Source organism: Pteropus medius, unplaced genomic scaffold, assembly GCF_902729225.1.
Source record: "Pteropus medius unplaced genomic scaffold, Ma_sr-lr_union100, whole genome shotgun sequence".
Lineage (NCBI taxonomy): Eukaryota > Metazoa > Chordata > Mammalia > Chiroptera > Pteropodidae > Pteropus > Pteropus medius.
In genome coordinates, this window is record NW_024351735.1 from 2,171,097 (window position 1) to 2,187,320 (window position 16,224).

General features: G+C 41.0%; 1 long non-coding RNA gene across 1 annotated transcript; it reads right to left on the minus strand.

Moving 5' to 3' along the window:
• Positions 1 to 9,660: 9,660 nt before the first annotated feature.
• LOC120589060 (uncharacterized) lies at positions 9,661 to 14,247 on the minus strand. The gene is made up of 4 exons (XR_005649372.1): positions 13,087 to 14,247; positions 12,880 to 12,966; positions 11,274 to 11,447; positions 9,661 to 9,766 (listed from the first exon to the last, which is right to left on the minus strand). It is a non-coding gene; the product is annotated as an uncharacterized LOC120589060 (long non-coding RNA).
• Between the last annotated feature and the right edge of the window lie 1,977 nt (positions 14,248 to 16,224).

Consider the following 16,224-nt stretch of genomic DNA (forward strand, 5'->3'; position numbering starts at 1 on the left):
CTGTTCATGAGGCCAGGCTTTCAGACGTGGGCAGTAACTAGGTCTAGAATGAAGTTTTCAAAGTAAATGTGCAGCTCCTATTTATTGCACAGTCCCAGGCTGATCTTGGGCAGGCAGGTGGGCAGGGCTCGCTGGGGTCTGAAGCTGGTCCACCACATGAGCCAGGCCTTCAGCCCATTGCTGGCTCTGTGAATACCACGCCTGGGCCCATCTTTCCCGTCCCTCCCAGCTGCAGTGAGATGTTCATCATTGCATGTTGGCAATGCCCTGATGCACGGAACTGTGGCAGCATCAAGTATAAAAATTTAGAAGGACCAATAATGAGAATGACCAATTACTGGAGCAAAGTGTATATTTCTGCTCTGAAACCAAGTTATCATTGAGGTTGGGAGGGATAGCTGGGCATCTGGGGTTTAGCAGAAGGCCCCGTTGGCTTACCCAGGCCCCAGAGCAATGAGGCTGCAAAGCTGAGAGGGCTATGAATCTGCATCTAAATATGACATTTACCTGGGCTGGGAGTCCATCGCTCCTGCCTCACCCTAATGGAGACTCAAAAGGTCAGGCTAGTGGTGGGAGAGAATCGGACCTGAGCAATGAGGCTGCTGGTGTAGTATTTGTGTGCATGTGTGTGCATTAGAAAGATGCGTTTATTCGTAGCCCAAGAAAACTTTCCTGTACCTTGTTGTTGGGGGAAAAGACTGAGAGGAGGGAGGTTTACGTAAGCAATTAGACATGAACATACACACACACACACACACACACACACAAAATGAGGAGGAGGGATTATTTCTCAGTATCTATGGTACCTCGAGGAATGGACAAAAACTCTTTCCTATCCATCAGAGTTTCATCCAAATGATCCCTGGGGAAGGGGGCATGTGAGTATGTGGGGTCCACTGTGGAAGGGTTGGCCACTGAAGAAAGAGAAGGAAAATTCCTATAAATAGAGCTGAAATAAACTGCCCAGGAGGAGTTAAGCAGGTTTAAGAAAACTGGGTGGCTACACAAGTCAGGGCAGAGTGCACACCGGGTGGCCATGGAGTGGGGATGGGGAGACAGTGGGGGAGAGAGAGAGAAGAGGAAGGGGTCAAGGTCAGAACAGCTGCCCCTGTACTCACAGAACATACTTCTTACAATGTATGCCTGCCTTTCTCTAAAGAACTCTTGGAGAAATCGAATATGGACTATATTGGATAATATTGTATCAATATCAAATGTCTTGGACATGATAACGGTATTGTGGTTATAATGAGAATGTCTTTGTTCTTAGGAGCACATGCCGAAGTATTTAAGGATGAAGTATCTTGGTATCTACAACTTTCAAGGGGTTCGATAAAGAGAAAGAAACTGAAAGAAAACAAATGCGGCAATATTTTAACTATTGGTAAATCTAGGTCAAGGATATATGAGGGTTCATTGTACTACCTTTCAGTTCTTTTGTAGCTTGAAATTTTAAAAAATAATGTTAGGGGAAACAAATTGGTGCATGACAACTAAAAACACAAAAAAATACATACTTTATGATTTCATTTATTTGAAATTCTAAAACACAGAAAACTCTACAGTGGAAGGATATCAGAACAGTGGTTGCCTGAGTGCACATGTGTGTGTGTGTGTGTGTGTGTATTATGTCGTGTCATCGTCGCGTGTGTATAGATAGATGTCATGCGTGTGTTAATGTCTGAGGGGGGAGTGTCTTCTGTATATGCGTGCATGTGTGTGTGTGTCTCTTGCGTGTGTGTGTGTGTGGTGAGTGGTGGGTGGGCTAACTGGAAGGATCATGAAAAAACTTCTATAGGGGATTGGTTTATGAAGATATGAGGCATTATTCAAAACCGAACATATGTACATCTAGGATTTGTACATTTAATGTATGTAAAATTCACATCAAAGAAAAAAACTGGTTAAAAAAGAGTTGGGAAAAAATGTTGAGTAAGGGTAGAGTAAGGTTTGTCTTGGATTTCTGACTCTTTGGGATAATTCTCAGGATCTTTCCCAAGTTCTCAATATGGCTGGTCATATTTTGAAAGCATCACTTTGAGCATTAAGAATACCAGAGTTAATTTTCCAGGCACTGAGTCAGCCATGGATCCAACGATGCAGCTACACTCCCGGCTTAGCTGTGCAGAGTGGGGCAGCCAGGCTCCAGATGGCGCCCAGTGATCCTCACCTCCTGGTTTCGTAGCCCGCTCGCACACCGAGTAGGGCCAACCAACCTATGTAGCCAGGATATGACAAAGTGTGTGACTTCTGAGACTGGGCCATAAAAGACACTGTAGCATCTGTCCTGCTCTCTCTTGAATCACTTGCTCTGGAAGAAGCCAACCTTATGGAGGAGTTCACTTGGCAAGGAACTGAGGCCTCCTGCCAACAGCCTGCTTTTAGGAAGTGATTCTCTAGTCCCAGTAAATCCTTCGCATGACTGCAGCCTTGGCTGACATCTTGACTGCAACCTCATGAGACATCCCAAACAAGATTTATCCTGCTAATTCACTCCTGAATTCCTTACTCACAAAAACTATGAGGTAATAAATGTTTATCATTGTGTTAAGCCACTAGGTTTTGAGATTACACAGTGATAGATAACATACAGAAAGTGATGCTGGGATCTTCAGAGGACACGAAGGTGTATCTTGGTAGGTGTGGCCTCCCGTCCTGTGGTGAACCAGAGGAGCTTTCTCTTCTGCCCACAAACCTCACCCTCCTTTCTCAGTAGGTTTCATTTGCAGTAGCTCAAGGAGAGGCTGAGACGTGGGGTTTTTTATTGTTGTTTGCTTTTTTTTGCCTTTACGATCCAGTAGTTGTACTATAAAAGTCATTAAAGTCCTTCAAGACTTTGATCTTCAGCACCATTCCCATGCAACTTCCACCCCAAGCCCCACAAGAGGAATCGATCCCTCAGGACCTCATGGTACCTCATAGCACCATAAAGACAATTACTCCTTGGACTTGAGAGGTCCTCAGATTTCACACATTAAAAAGTTATTGCCAACATCCCACTTGCATTTTCCCCAACAATCTCAATCTTCTTTTCTGAGGAGAATCTTTCCATCCAAAATTAGTCTTTTAAAGAAAAATGTAAAGGACTCAACACCCCTCTTTTAAAGGAAATTTTATAAAAATGTTTTCTTTGTAAAAGTAATACAAGCTCATATTAGAGAAATTGGAAAATACATATAGCAATCACTGTTAAGGTTTTCGTCTATGTGCATACATGTGTTCTTAAAGCAAATTCACTATTAATAATTTAAAAGAAATGAAGGGATGAAGTAATTTATTTTGTCATAGCCAAAGCTTTGAAATTAACATATTTTCAATCTGAACACTTTCCTGGGAATGCATATTCTGGCAATCGACAACTTAAATCTTCTAGAAATACTATGGACACAGATAAAAGGGGAAAAATGATCTTAGTGGTTTTCTTTCTGTCTGACCATAAAAAGAATGGCCACTAGGTGACGAGGATCGAAGAGAGAGAAACGACAAACACCTGCACTCTGAACCTTTGCTCAATGCCTGGTACCTGTGATCTCTGCGGATCCCTCACAGTGAAAAACATTGCCCCTTTCCCCACACAAGTGCCAGAGTCTACAGGCCACTGTATGTAGTTTGCAAGGGCTGCTGTAACAAAATACAGTAGTCCCCTCTTATCCTTGGTGGATGTGTTCCAAGACCCCCAGTGGATGCATGAAACCACGGATAATACTGAACCCTATATATACTATGTTTTTTCTATATATACATATCTATGATAAAGTTTATGTTAGGCACAGTAAGAGATTAACAATAATAACTAATAATAAAATAGAACAATTATAATGCTGTAATAAAAGTTATATGAATGTGGTCTCTCTCAAAATATCTTATTGTAGTGTACTCACCCTTCTTGTGAAGATGTGAGATGATAAAATGCCTTATTAAGTTGAGACCTTTCACCTTTTCACTTCAAGGCAGCACTTGATGGCTTCTCTTTGGCATGTCCAAGTTGCCAGCATCACTACTTTTGCGCTTTGGGCCGTTATTAAGTAAAATAAGGGTGACTTGAACACAAGCCCTGGGATACCGCGACAGCCGATCTGATAACCGAGAGTGCTGCTACGTGACTATGGGGTGCGGGGAGCGTCCACAGTGTGAAGACGCTGGACAAAGGGCTGAGTCACGCCCCGGCAGCACCGGATGAGACTGTGCGAAATTTCATCACACTGCTTGGAACTGCAAGCAATTTAAAGCTTAGGAATTTGTTATTTCCATTTAATATTTTTGAACAGAGTTTGGCCAAGGGTAACAAACTGTGGAAAGTGAATAAATGGATAAGGAGGTACTAATGTACCACAAGCTGGGCGGCTTAAAATAACAGAAATTTGTTCTCTCACAGTTCTAGAGACCAGAAGTCCAAAATCCAGGTGTCGGCAGGAGTGGTTTCCTCTTAGGGCTCTGAAAAATAATCTGGTCCATGTCCTCCCCCAACTTCTGGTGGCTGCCAGCGACCCTTGGTGTCCTTCTGCTTATAGATACTTGACCTCAATTTCTGTCTCCGTCTTCACATGGCCTTCTCCTCTCTGTATGTCCCTGTGTCTCCACATGGCCTTTTTAGAAGGACACCAGTCCCTGGATTTAGGGCCCACAGTAATCTAGTATGGCCTCCTCTTACAGAATTACATCTGCAAGGATCTTATTTTGAAATAAGGTCTCGTTCTGAGGTTCCAAGTGGATATGAATTTGGTGGAGAGCCAGGGAGACCCTATTCAGTCCAGTATATCAAAGTTTGAACATTCCACATTTTAGCCGTCAGCAATGACAGCACCTGGGTTATTGCAATGGATTATAAAATTCCTACATGATGAGAAATAAAGACAAAGGAAGAAATCAAGGAAAGAAAGGCCGTAACACAGAACTCTGCTGAAACACGTAGAACTAAACAAGTTTTCTGCCGGTCCCAGGAGAGCATGGACGAAGACTTTGCTGTCTTCCTTGTTGCTTGGAGAAAGCAGAGGAGCAGTTCTTTGTAGGAGGAAACATTCTAAGACACGGGTAATGAAAGCAAATCTCATGGAAACGTCAGGGCTGGATCACAGCTAATTTAGGCAAGAAAACAGTGCAATGAATATTACACAACCTATAAAATTGTCCTTAAGAAGTTCTTAAGGACATGGGAAAATGCTTTTGCCGGAAGGCCTAAACAGAAAAGCCAGGATTCAAAATTGCATTTGCAGCATGAGCTCAACTGTGCAATAAAGAGGAAACATTCCCAGAAAATAAGGCCGGTGCCAACTGTGAGGTGGGGAGATGGAAGCAGAGGACTATTGCTTTTCATTTTACATACTTCCGTATTGTCTGAATTTTTTCCCCAATTGATCATGTAGCCCTTTTAAAAAATAAACTTCACATTTGAAAATAGTTTTAGATTTACAGAAAAGTTACAAAGATAATACAGAGCATTTCCACATAGCCGCTATTCAGTTTCCCCTATTGTTAACATCTTATATTTGTCACAACTAATGAACCAATAGATATCTTATTAGCTAATGTCCATTCTTTAACGACATTTTTGAAATTTTTAATCTACTTTCTTTTTTCTCTTCTAGGATCCCATCCAGGATACCACATTATAAACAGTGATTGTGTCTCCTTAAGGGCCTTTAGACTGTGACATTTTCTCAGATTTTCTTTGTTTTTAATGCCTTTGACAGTTTTGAGGAGTTCCTGTCAGGTATTTTGTAGAATGTCCCTTAATTTGGGTTTGTCTGATATTTTTCTTGTGATTAGACTGGGGTTATGAGTTTTTGGGAAAGAGATCACAGAAGTTAAGTGCCATTCTCATAATATCATATCAAGAGATATATTACTTTTTAAATAAAACGTACAATGAAATATATTTTATTTATATATTGTACATTAATCGTAATAATTATATATTAACAAGGATTATGCTAGAAAAGTGTGGATTATGAGAGTTTAACTCTGAGTGTGGATTATGAGAGTTTTCTCAATATTTTTCTTTATAGTCTTCTATAAAAAGCATAAAATATATTTAGAAAAAGAAATTTTAAAATTCCTACTATAAATATCCAGCAAGGGCTACAGTGGCCATGGCTGTGGGGACAGGGGAGGGGGTACGGAGTCTGAGTCTTGGCCTGGCACAGGAACAGAGAGTGTCAGCATGATGGGGAACACACCCAGGCCTGGCTGCGTGCTGGGAGCAGTCAAGATTACTAATGGCAGGACAGAAAGTAACAGCAACAAAAGGAAAGCAAAGGCCCGGGCTGGGAAGACAGTGCTAATGAGAACATTGAGATACATTCCAGGCGAAAGGGTAACCCAAAAATGTAAGCAAGCCTGGAGCTGAGATTAGTTATAGCCAAATAAGTCATGCAGGATTCGGAGAGCTCAGGCAGCCGAGGGGAAGCTCAGGCACCTCCGCGTCTCTGAATCCGGCAACATAATGCTTTGTATAAATACTGACTTTTTAGGGAAGACAGAGAGGAGCCTCTCTCTTTTTTCACTACAGGGATTAAGAAAAGTTTATTGATTTTTAAACAGGCTGTTTCTATTCAGGGCTTATTCTAGATCTAATAAGGCTGTTATTATTGTTTTTTAATTGGGTGCAGAGAAGGGAATTCAATTGCTTTGGAAGATGTTACACTGAAACTAAGATTGTAGGTCACACGCGAATCCAGGGCACTGGTCCCACGAAAAGGTTCTACTAGAACCAGTATGTCACCCGAGCTCTTGGTCCAGCAGTAAAATGTCTGGACAGTTGGGTTGGCATTCATATAATGGGGCAAATGACTATAACTTGCAGAGAAAGCAATCTTTCGATTATGATTGGCAAACTTCTATTCATCCTTCAAGACCCAAATCAAGTGTTCTGATGAAAGAAATTGATCAGATAGAAGAAATGAGTAAGCATGCTTCGGACCTGCAGAGCAGCCACCAGGGCGGGCTGGAGCATAGAGGTGGGATGCGGGACAATGAGGAGATCAGCCTGGAACTTCCCATTGGATTTCGGAGTCCTTGCGGGTCAAGGCCTGGGGTGATTTCAAAGGCCCCTCCTGACTGACCAAGAGGCCAGTTGCTGAAACCAGAAGCTGGAAATGAACCAAGTCAAACTGGGGTGAAGGATGGAGCATTTGTGGGCAGATTTGGGGAAGGCCTAGACACCACCCTCTCCACCTGCCCTGTTTTGCCAAGGAAATGTCCTGCCTGCGTGCCTTGGGTTTTAACAAGTTGCTTTACTAATTTGTTTTTGTCTATACAAATATTTAGATGTGATCTCTCTCATTATACCTCTTCAAATTGCCAAACCCACCAATATTTTAGTAGTGTTTTGCTCTAATTTAGAATCTCTGCTCTCCTTTCAAATCTACCGAGGACCAAGGACCCACGTAACAAGAACAACGACGATAATAAAATAGCAACTGTTTCCAGACCACGTCCTGTGTGCCCAGCAGTGAGCTACGTGCTGGACACCCTCTTGCTGAGGTCTGTGTTATTTTCCTCTTTACAGGTGAGGACACTGAGAGTCAAGAGGCTAACCCAGGATGAACAGCTGGTGTGTGACAGAATTGGGATTCCGACCAGAGCTTTCTGGGCCCAAAGCCTATGTTCCTGACTGCGTGACACAGGTGAGTGAACTACACAGCTGTGTAGACTGCTGTGGAACAAATAGAAACACAGGTGGGTTCTCAAAACTTACATTAAGTAAAGTACATACTTAATTACTTAATACTTAATTAGTAATTAACTAAAAATAATTAAAACAATTAAATTATTAAAACATAAAATAACTGAAATAAAAATTAATTAATTAACATGGAATTCGCTAAAACAAAAATAAATAATTAAATTAATTCAATGCTTAAATTAATACTTAATCACATTAAGTAAACTGCATACAAATTACATAAAGTAGCGTCACGTACTCTCAAAGGTTTTATTAAATTTCCAAGTTAGATGTTATTTTTTTGCTCGGGAAAACTCGAAGGGCATGTGTCCATTCTGTCCCATCTTCTTCTACAATGTTTTGCTGTTATACTGAAAGTGTTCTGCTAGGAGCTGTGGGGAATATAAATAATAATCAGACATAGCTTCTGCCTTTGAAGGTCGTAATATAGGAGATAAATGGGGGATGAAACTTTGAGCAAGTCTTTGTTGTTTCCTTTTGGCTGCCTAGACGTGGCATCAACTCAGTTTATTTTGCTGAGTATCTCAAATTGGAGAAAGGCCTTGAATGTAAGAGCCAACAGCTAAGTTTTAGGAGTACAGTTGTTTTTGTGTGTTTTTAGGGGCAAGGCTAAGACTTGAAGGGTGGGGTGATGCGGTGACTGTCAATTGCCATGAAAGGCTGTAATCTGTCCTTGCCTAAGAACTTGGAGAGGAGAATAAATTTTAGATTTGGTCACTGTGGAAGCCATTCCATTTCCCAGTCCTTCTGGCCTACCTTGGAGTTATTGCTGGGTTCAGTTTAGCAAATCTTTATTGATGGCCCACTGTGAATTAGAGAGTGTGCAAGGGGAGCTGGGGCATTTAAATTAGCAGAGGGCCTGGGCTCTCATCTTGAAGGATTTATCACTGAGATAGGAGGACAGGTTTGTCAGTAAAAGCTGGTCAGTTCTGCGGCAGAGGTCTGGATAAGGTGCCATGAGAACACAGAGAAGGGATTTTGCCCAGTGTTGGATTATGGTAGAGTGTGTGTGTGTGTGTGTGTGTGTGTGTGATTGCATATATCTTTCTTGAAGACAAGACCCCTGACCTAAATCTTAAAAGGAGATTCCCAGCAAAGAGAAGGGCATGAAGAAGTCCACTGAGGTACAGATGACACGCAAAGACCCATAAACTGGGATGTGAGGTGGGGAGGTAAGGAGACAAGACCAAAGAAGCAGGCAGGGTTAGGACCTTAAGGACCATGGACGTTGGCTGAGGCACTTGGGTTAATCCTGTAACAGAATGGGGCCTTGGGAAGCAGGGGAACATGGTTAGATTAGCCCTCTAGAGACACTGTTCTGGCAGCAGTCTGGAGACCAGAGTGATGGTGGGCACGATGATGGCAGTGGGATGCTGAGGTTAGTAACCACGGAAAACAATGCAGGAAAGAGGCAATCGGGGCCTGGATTCCAGCAGGGAAGAAAGTGATAAAGAGGAGAAGGTTCCACATCATCCGGCTTCCCAAAACCCAGCTGATATTTCCATCTCCTCTTCACAGCCTTCTTCCATCTCCTCCCCTTGCCAACCTTCTCTCTAGCAGCCCCTCAGCCTTTCAAATGATTCAGCCTTCTGAAAGGCTCTCCTCAAACAACTTAGGAGGAAGTCTGCAGAAGGGAAGGGACCACACCAGAGAGCTGGCAGAAACAGAGCCAGCCAGTGCTTCCCCATTCCAAGAGTCCTTATCTGATCGCTGTATAGTTTCATTTGCTCTTTGCAGCTTATTAAGTCCAGTTACTTCTCAATCAGTTTAATTGAATTGTACACTTAGACTCATATGAGGGGGTTAACTTATGCTGTTAGGGGGATGGGGTTCTAGCTCTGGGAGGTTTTATAGCACTTCTTTTTTCCATTTAATGGAAACAAAGTTTCCCCTTCCTCCCATCACCTTCCCCGCCATACTCCATGTTGTCCCAGTGAAGGCCCTGTGACTACTTCAGCGGAGATTTCTCTTACCTTAGAAACAGACTTCCACTGTGAGTGTTTCCTTGAAAGAACTTATTCTTTGCTTCTAGAAGTCATTTCAATAAATATCCATCACGTTAGACTCTCATTTGAATAGTGTCTGTTGTGGGGAGATAAGATAATTAAAATGCAATGAGACCGTTAGGAATCAGATCTGTGACTTTTCAGCTTTCTTATTCCGGTGAAATCGAAACCAAGAGGTGTTTTTGAGCACCTGCCCTGTCAATGCATCGCACCAGGGAGTGCTCCGATGAGGTTGGTACTCCGATGAGGCAGAGAATAGCCCAGCCCCATACTCCCAGAGGTGGGTCCATGACCCATGAGAAAACTCTCTGCTCAAGGGAGTCGGGGGCACTTGTGTCTAACTGGATTTTTAAATGGTAAGTAGATGTTTGACGGGCAAAGACAAGAGCATTCCAAGCTGCGGAGATAGAATGACCAGTGGTGTGGGAGGGAATGGTGTGCTGGGCAGGGAAGGAGTTAGGTATGGCTGGAGTCCTGGGTGCCTGGGGAGTGCTGGAGGAGGCAGATGGTCAAGTCCCCTGAGGGCTGACTGCAAAGGCCCTGACCAGAGTTGGGCTTTACTTATAGCAAATAGAAGCCATCGAATGTGTGTAGGCATGATGCATTTTGTGCTTCAGGAAGATAACTAGATGGACTAGAGAGATGGAAGCAATAAAAATCAATCTGGAAGCTGTTAGAGGAGAAAGATGATGAATCCTGCTTTAGGCAGTGGGATGGAGAGAAAGCGACAGTGTCAAGAGACATTTGGGATACAGAATTGAGCTGAGCTCGGTACCGATGGTATAGGAAAGAGTATAAAGCATGATAGAAAGTTTGCTAGTTTGGAAAATAGGCATCTGCCACGCACTGTGCTAGGATATCTGAGGAGAGGTTAACACTTTTACAAACTGTCTTCTGGTATCGTCTCAGGTGCACCTAAGAATGGAATTACCTAAAGTTTTGGCAGAAAACAAAAAGAGCCGAAGGAGGGCATGTGAAGAGACTTGTTCTTTACGTTCAGATGGAATCTGCCAGTTTTTCTAAGGTCTGCTGCAATTGTGCCGTTGATGTCAACCCCTGACTGCTGTATATAGTGGCACTCTCACTCCTGACCCTGACGCATGAGGCGTTTTCTGGACTCACTGTGCTAACAGGGCATCAAGGTGGAACTCTCTAGAAGGCAGCCGGAACTTGGATATCAGGAGATAGCTAGGGTAGGAAACCTGGCCTGCAAATAATGCTGGAGGCAGTTGAAACCAGGGGCATGGGTGAAATCACCCGATGAGGGCCCAGGACAGAAACCCAAGTAATATCCACATTTATGGAGCAGCCGAGGAGAGTGGCAGTAGAAACTGAGGTGTAAAGAGGACAGGAAGAGAGCAGAGGCTGGGAATGTTCCATATGATGGATCAGGCTGGTTAAGGGGCAAGTAAATCCAGTAAAGTCTGTGGGGAAACCAGGTCCAGTGTGAGCAAGAGGAGCTGGTCAGGGCAGGGAGGTGTGTGTCGGCCTGAGCAATGCCAGGGCACATTGCACGTGGGGCGCTCACAGCTGGACTGTTACGCCCCTGTGTACTAACTTCTCCCAATCCAGGCCCAACTTACTTTGCTCTTGGTCCATAATTCATGGCTCTAAGGAAAGCTGCCATCTTGACCTTTTGAGGTTCAGGCCACTGGGATCAGAGGAAAAGCAAGAAGAGTCTCATAACCTCCCTTCACTCATCTCTGGGATAAGAGCTTCTGGACCATTGGGCCGATGCTGTTCTTTCTTGTTTTGCACTGATAAAAAAAATATCGGCATTGATACCATGCAGAGATATTTCTGTGAGTGGCTTTGATCTTGTGTAGGAGCATTCCAGGAGAAAAAGAAGAAAAAACTTCTTAAGAATCTGGTGCTTGTTGGTTGAGAGATTGGGTGTTGGGCTGATTGATGAAGGTCACGACACTCAGCAGTTAGGGGAAAAAAGCACTCTTCTCCCTATCAGACGGCATGCTCTAATCCTGGCAAGCCAGCTGCTATCTTCATGGTTAAGCACCTCTAACAACTACCATGTGTCAGCTGGAGATTTTACTTAACCAAAGAAATAAACAACAATATGTTATAGTGCCATAAAGAGTTTTTGTACCTATGTGCACATAGCAAGCAAAATCATGTCTTAAAATTCTATCCTATGTGCAGACGCATAGACTTTTTAATACATGTATGAAGTTTCATAATCGTCTCTGAAGATTTTTAATATGGGGATGGGATGGGGTTGGAGAATTTAACAGTGACGTATAGGCTCTACGAGTCATGTTTTCTCACTTCTACTACTTTTCATAATCACAGTGTAATGATACAGACATTAGTAATAATGCTTATGTAAAAATTTCAATGGAAAGGAGATAAATTTTAGAGGTTCTTAGACATGAATAATGCAAAATAGGGTAGTTATTAGCCTGAGATAAATTGATGAAAATTATATTCATTTTGGTGGATTGGGACCAAATGCAGATTTTTCAAGAAAAAGAAAGAGGCATTTAACCCACAAATTTTCTTTTTATAAAGTTAGTATTTTCTGCTTAATTAATGGTGTAAATTGATCATGTCCACATTCCTTCTTTTCTTTTCTTATCAATTGAGAATATAGAATATATTCCATCCGCTGTTCCTCTCTTCACTCTGTGTCTTCTTAATATCATTAAGATAGAATTGCTAAATAATAATAGTTGATAATAGTTTTTGATAAGGTGAAGAAATTGGATAATTGTAAAGATTGATACCCAACAGGTATAATCGGAGGAGGAGGCTGCATATAGAGAAATCTGTGGGGGTGTCATTTTGAGAATTTTATTTTGACAACCCATTCCTCTCTTAAAAGATAATTTCTGAACTGAACTTGAACCATTAGGGTCATTTTTGTTCTGGATGCCTTTTGGTTCTCATTCATTCACTTATTAAGTGCCCACCATGTACTGTGCTAGGATAGCCAAGGGGAGGTAATGTTTTTATGAACTGCCTTCTGGTATCATCTCAGGTGAATCTAAAAAAGAAATTGCCTAAGGGTTTGACAGAAGGCAAAAAGGAAGAGCTAAAGGAGGACATATAAAGAGAAACTTGGCCTTTGTGTCCAGATGGAATCCTGCTCAAATTTCTAAGGTCTGCATTTGTGCCATTGGTACCAACCGTGTCAGCTATATAAAGTGGGACCCTCACTACAGACCCCCACACCTGTGGCATTTCTGGGAGACTCTCAGGGACTGCATCGGGTCTTAGGACACACAAGTTGGTTTTTGAGGGCATCTATCTCAGGTCCAGCTGAGGGATAAGAGGAAAATCATGTTTAGATTCTCCAGTCTCTATGACTTGCACTAGAAATATTTTTTGAGTCTTCTAATTGAAATCTTCCATTGTATGATGAGAACAATGTTAACTTACCCTTTTTGGCTACCAAGAGTCACAGGGATGTTTTTCAGACCAAAATATTGGGGACCTTATTGCCTCCACATTTTCCATTCAGAGATGAAAGAGCTAAACATATGGCTAAAGCACATTGCCAGTTCAATCATTCTTTTTTTTATTTCCTGAAACACAAGAATCAAATGATCCTGAGTTAGAAGAAAAGTGAGTTCACACACAGCCCAGTGGAGCTCGGTGCTGGGCTGCACTGGAAGATTCTGATCTGATGGCATCTAGTTTCAAAATTATTTGAAAGCCTTAAACGTGGATGTAGCTTCAATTTCATGTGGTGAAATAATATGGGTAATTGAGAAGAGAAATGTAATGGGGCTTATAAATTAGGATAATATTAGCCACCATTTATTAATGCTTACCATGTTCCAGGTTTTCCACTAATTGCCTTGTATGCCTGCTCTCGAAGCCAAACCTGATGCTCGGTCATGTGGTTAGCTCATTCTCAGGTGAGCACATTTGCTGTTCCTCATTTTCCTACTTGCAATATTCATTTCTACTTTATTAATGTTAATGCATACACATTCTTCATCTTAACCCACTTAAAATTTCTTTTGGAAAGGTAGCATTCTGATTAATAAAATACATTTTCAGGATGGTTTTCTAAAGAGTGGTTAATTGTGAAGGCTTTAGTTTGTCTTAAAATCTAAAGAATTGATGGTTTACCAAAAGGAAGAAACCAACCATTCTTGTTAAATTATTCTACTAATGTTTTCTTTTTAAACAGTGGTATTTTATGTAAACAAAATTGGTAAAACAAAACAAAACAAAACACGCCCCCCCTACATTTTGTATTTAATCCATGGACCACAGGATAAGTACTTTAGGTAATTAGTCTTTTGATTTGAGCCTTAATAAATGTACATATGTACCTGTTATTCTCATTATACTCCCATTTAGATTATAAGCTTCTTTCTAAAAGATAAGACCATTGTATCTCTGTAAATTTATTTTAATTCCTTTACTGATGGCTCAATTAGTATTAGTCAATGAAGTTATTATTTGTTAAATTATGGAATATTTATTTTATCAAAATACTCTTTATAATATTTAAAACATTTTTTATTATTAAAATACATTATGAATGCAAATCATGATCTGTATTCCAAACATTTAAACTGAATACTGTCTTCTAGAGGCTACTTGTGATTTATCAAAGGGCCTAAGTAGCTATCAAAGTCAGACTGTCTGTATTTGAATCCAGTCTCTACTACTCACCACATAACCTTGGGCAAGTTATTCAGTCCTTTGAGGTTAAATTTCTTCTTTGGCAAATGAGGTCAATAGTGGTAGCTAATCCTAAAGCTTTTGTGAGGTTTTAGTAACATATTCCATTCAAAGCACTTAGCAAAATGCCTAGGACAAGGTAGGTCATCAATAAATATGAATTTATTATCTAGATTAATTGAAGTAGAAAATTAGTCATACTATATTGTTAACTTGCTTCTCTTGAAAGGCCTTGTCTCCTGACTTGTCCTACATACTTACACTCATAGAGTAAGGGCCAGGATTGAGTCAGGGTCAAGGTCCATTCAAGGCTTTTCTCCTTTGAACCTCCCTCTCTATCCCAAAGTGAGTGGCATCTTCAGGGTTCCCTGGGTATTCCTCCAAACTGAATTGGAAACAACTGCGTCGTTGAGCTCCCTCTCTGGGATAGGGACCGCATAATCCTCCTTTGTATCCCATAACACAATTTGTTGAATAAATACATGAATGAGGAAGCACAGAGCCAGTAGTCAAAGGAGATTCCTACCCTTCCTCTCTCATTGACGGAATCCTAAGGGAGAGATTAGAAGAGGCTATAGAAGTGGAAGAGGTTGGTATGAGAATAAAAGGATCCTACAAACTTAGAAAAAGACTGTTCTGTAGCCATGGTAACAAGGAGACACCAGAACTGTTTTTAAATCTGTTCAATCTATTGGTGACAGCTGGGTGAAGTGACCTTGCTTTTGCAAAAATACCAGTCGGTGTCAGCTCTTGCTTATGAAAATCAGCCAATAAGAATAAACCCACTCCAACAAAAATATCTCCTGTGCCAGCCAATCAGTACATCTCACCTGAGCAACCACACCTCTCCAGATGATGTCAACCCACTTACAACCCTGAAAGTCCACCAGTCCATAAATTCCACATTTCTCAAAAACCCTACTTGATATCATCAGTCTGTTCTGTTCTCAGAGACCATGCCGGACTAGCAGAGTTCTCCCTTATTAAAGCAAGTAATAAATTCAATTTTATTCTTTTATTTCAGATATCGAGTGATAGTCTCATCATTCTTTGACAATTCTGACATAGAAATGTTTTTTGTATTGAGATAAACTGCATGTAACAAAATTCATTATTTTAAACATTAGAATGTACAATCAGTGATTTTTAGTAAATTCACACTGTGCAACCATCATCCCTATTTAATTACAGAATATAAAACTCTGTACTTCCTAATTGCCCCTTCTCTTCATCCTCTGTCAACCAGTAATCCACTTCCTAACTCTATAAATACATGATTTTATTTTATAAATCCAAGACGATTTGAACAAGGATTCTTCCAGTAAGATTTCCTGTTTCTTTGACTATAACCAGTGTAGGAATTTTCAAGCTGTAGACATGTATCAATAAAGCAGGGTAGGGAGAGAAGTTGAATTTATTTATAATTGATCGAAGAGCCAGAATACTAATGCACTATAATACACTTATCAGAGATGATGTTAGTGCTAATAGACAAGTTTCAGAAACCAAGCTCAGGGATAGGATTTTTTCCTCTGAGTTCCAGACACATATATTTCATTGCCTACATCAAAATCTGGTTTGGAACAAATTTAGTGGAGTCACATTTCTCAATTTCAAATTTTACTACAAAGCTACAGTAATCCAAGACAGTGTGGTACTGGCATGTGGATAAACGTATAGATTAGATTAATGGAATAGAATTGAGAGTCCAGAAATAAACTCATATATCTAAGATCAATTGACTTTTGACAATAGTGCCAAGACCACTTAGTGGGGGAAAGGATAATATTTTCAACAAAGGTACTGGTACAACTAGATGTCCACATGCAAAAAAAATGTAACTGGACTCCTACTTCACACCATATACAAAAATTAATT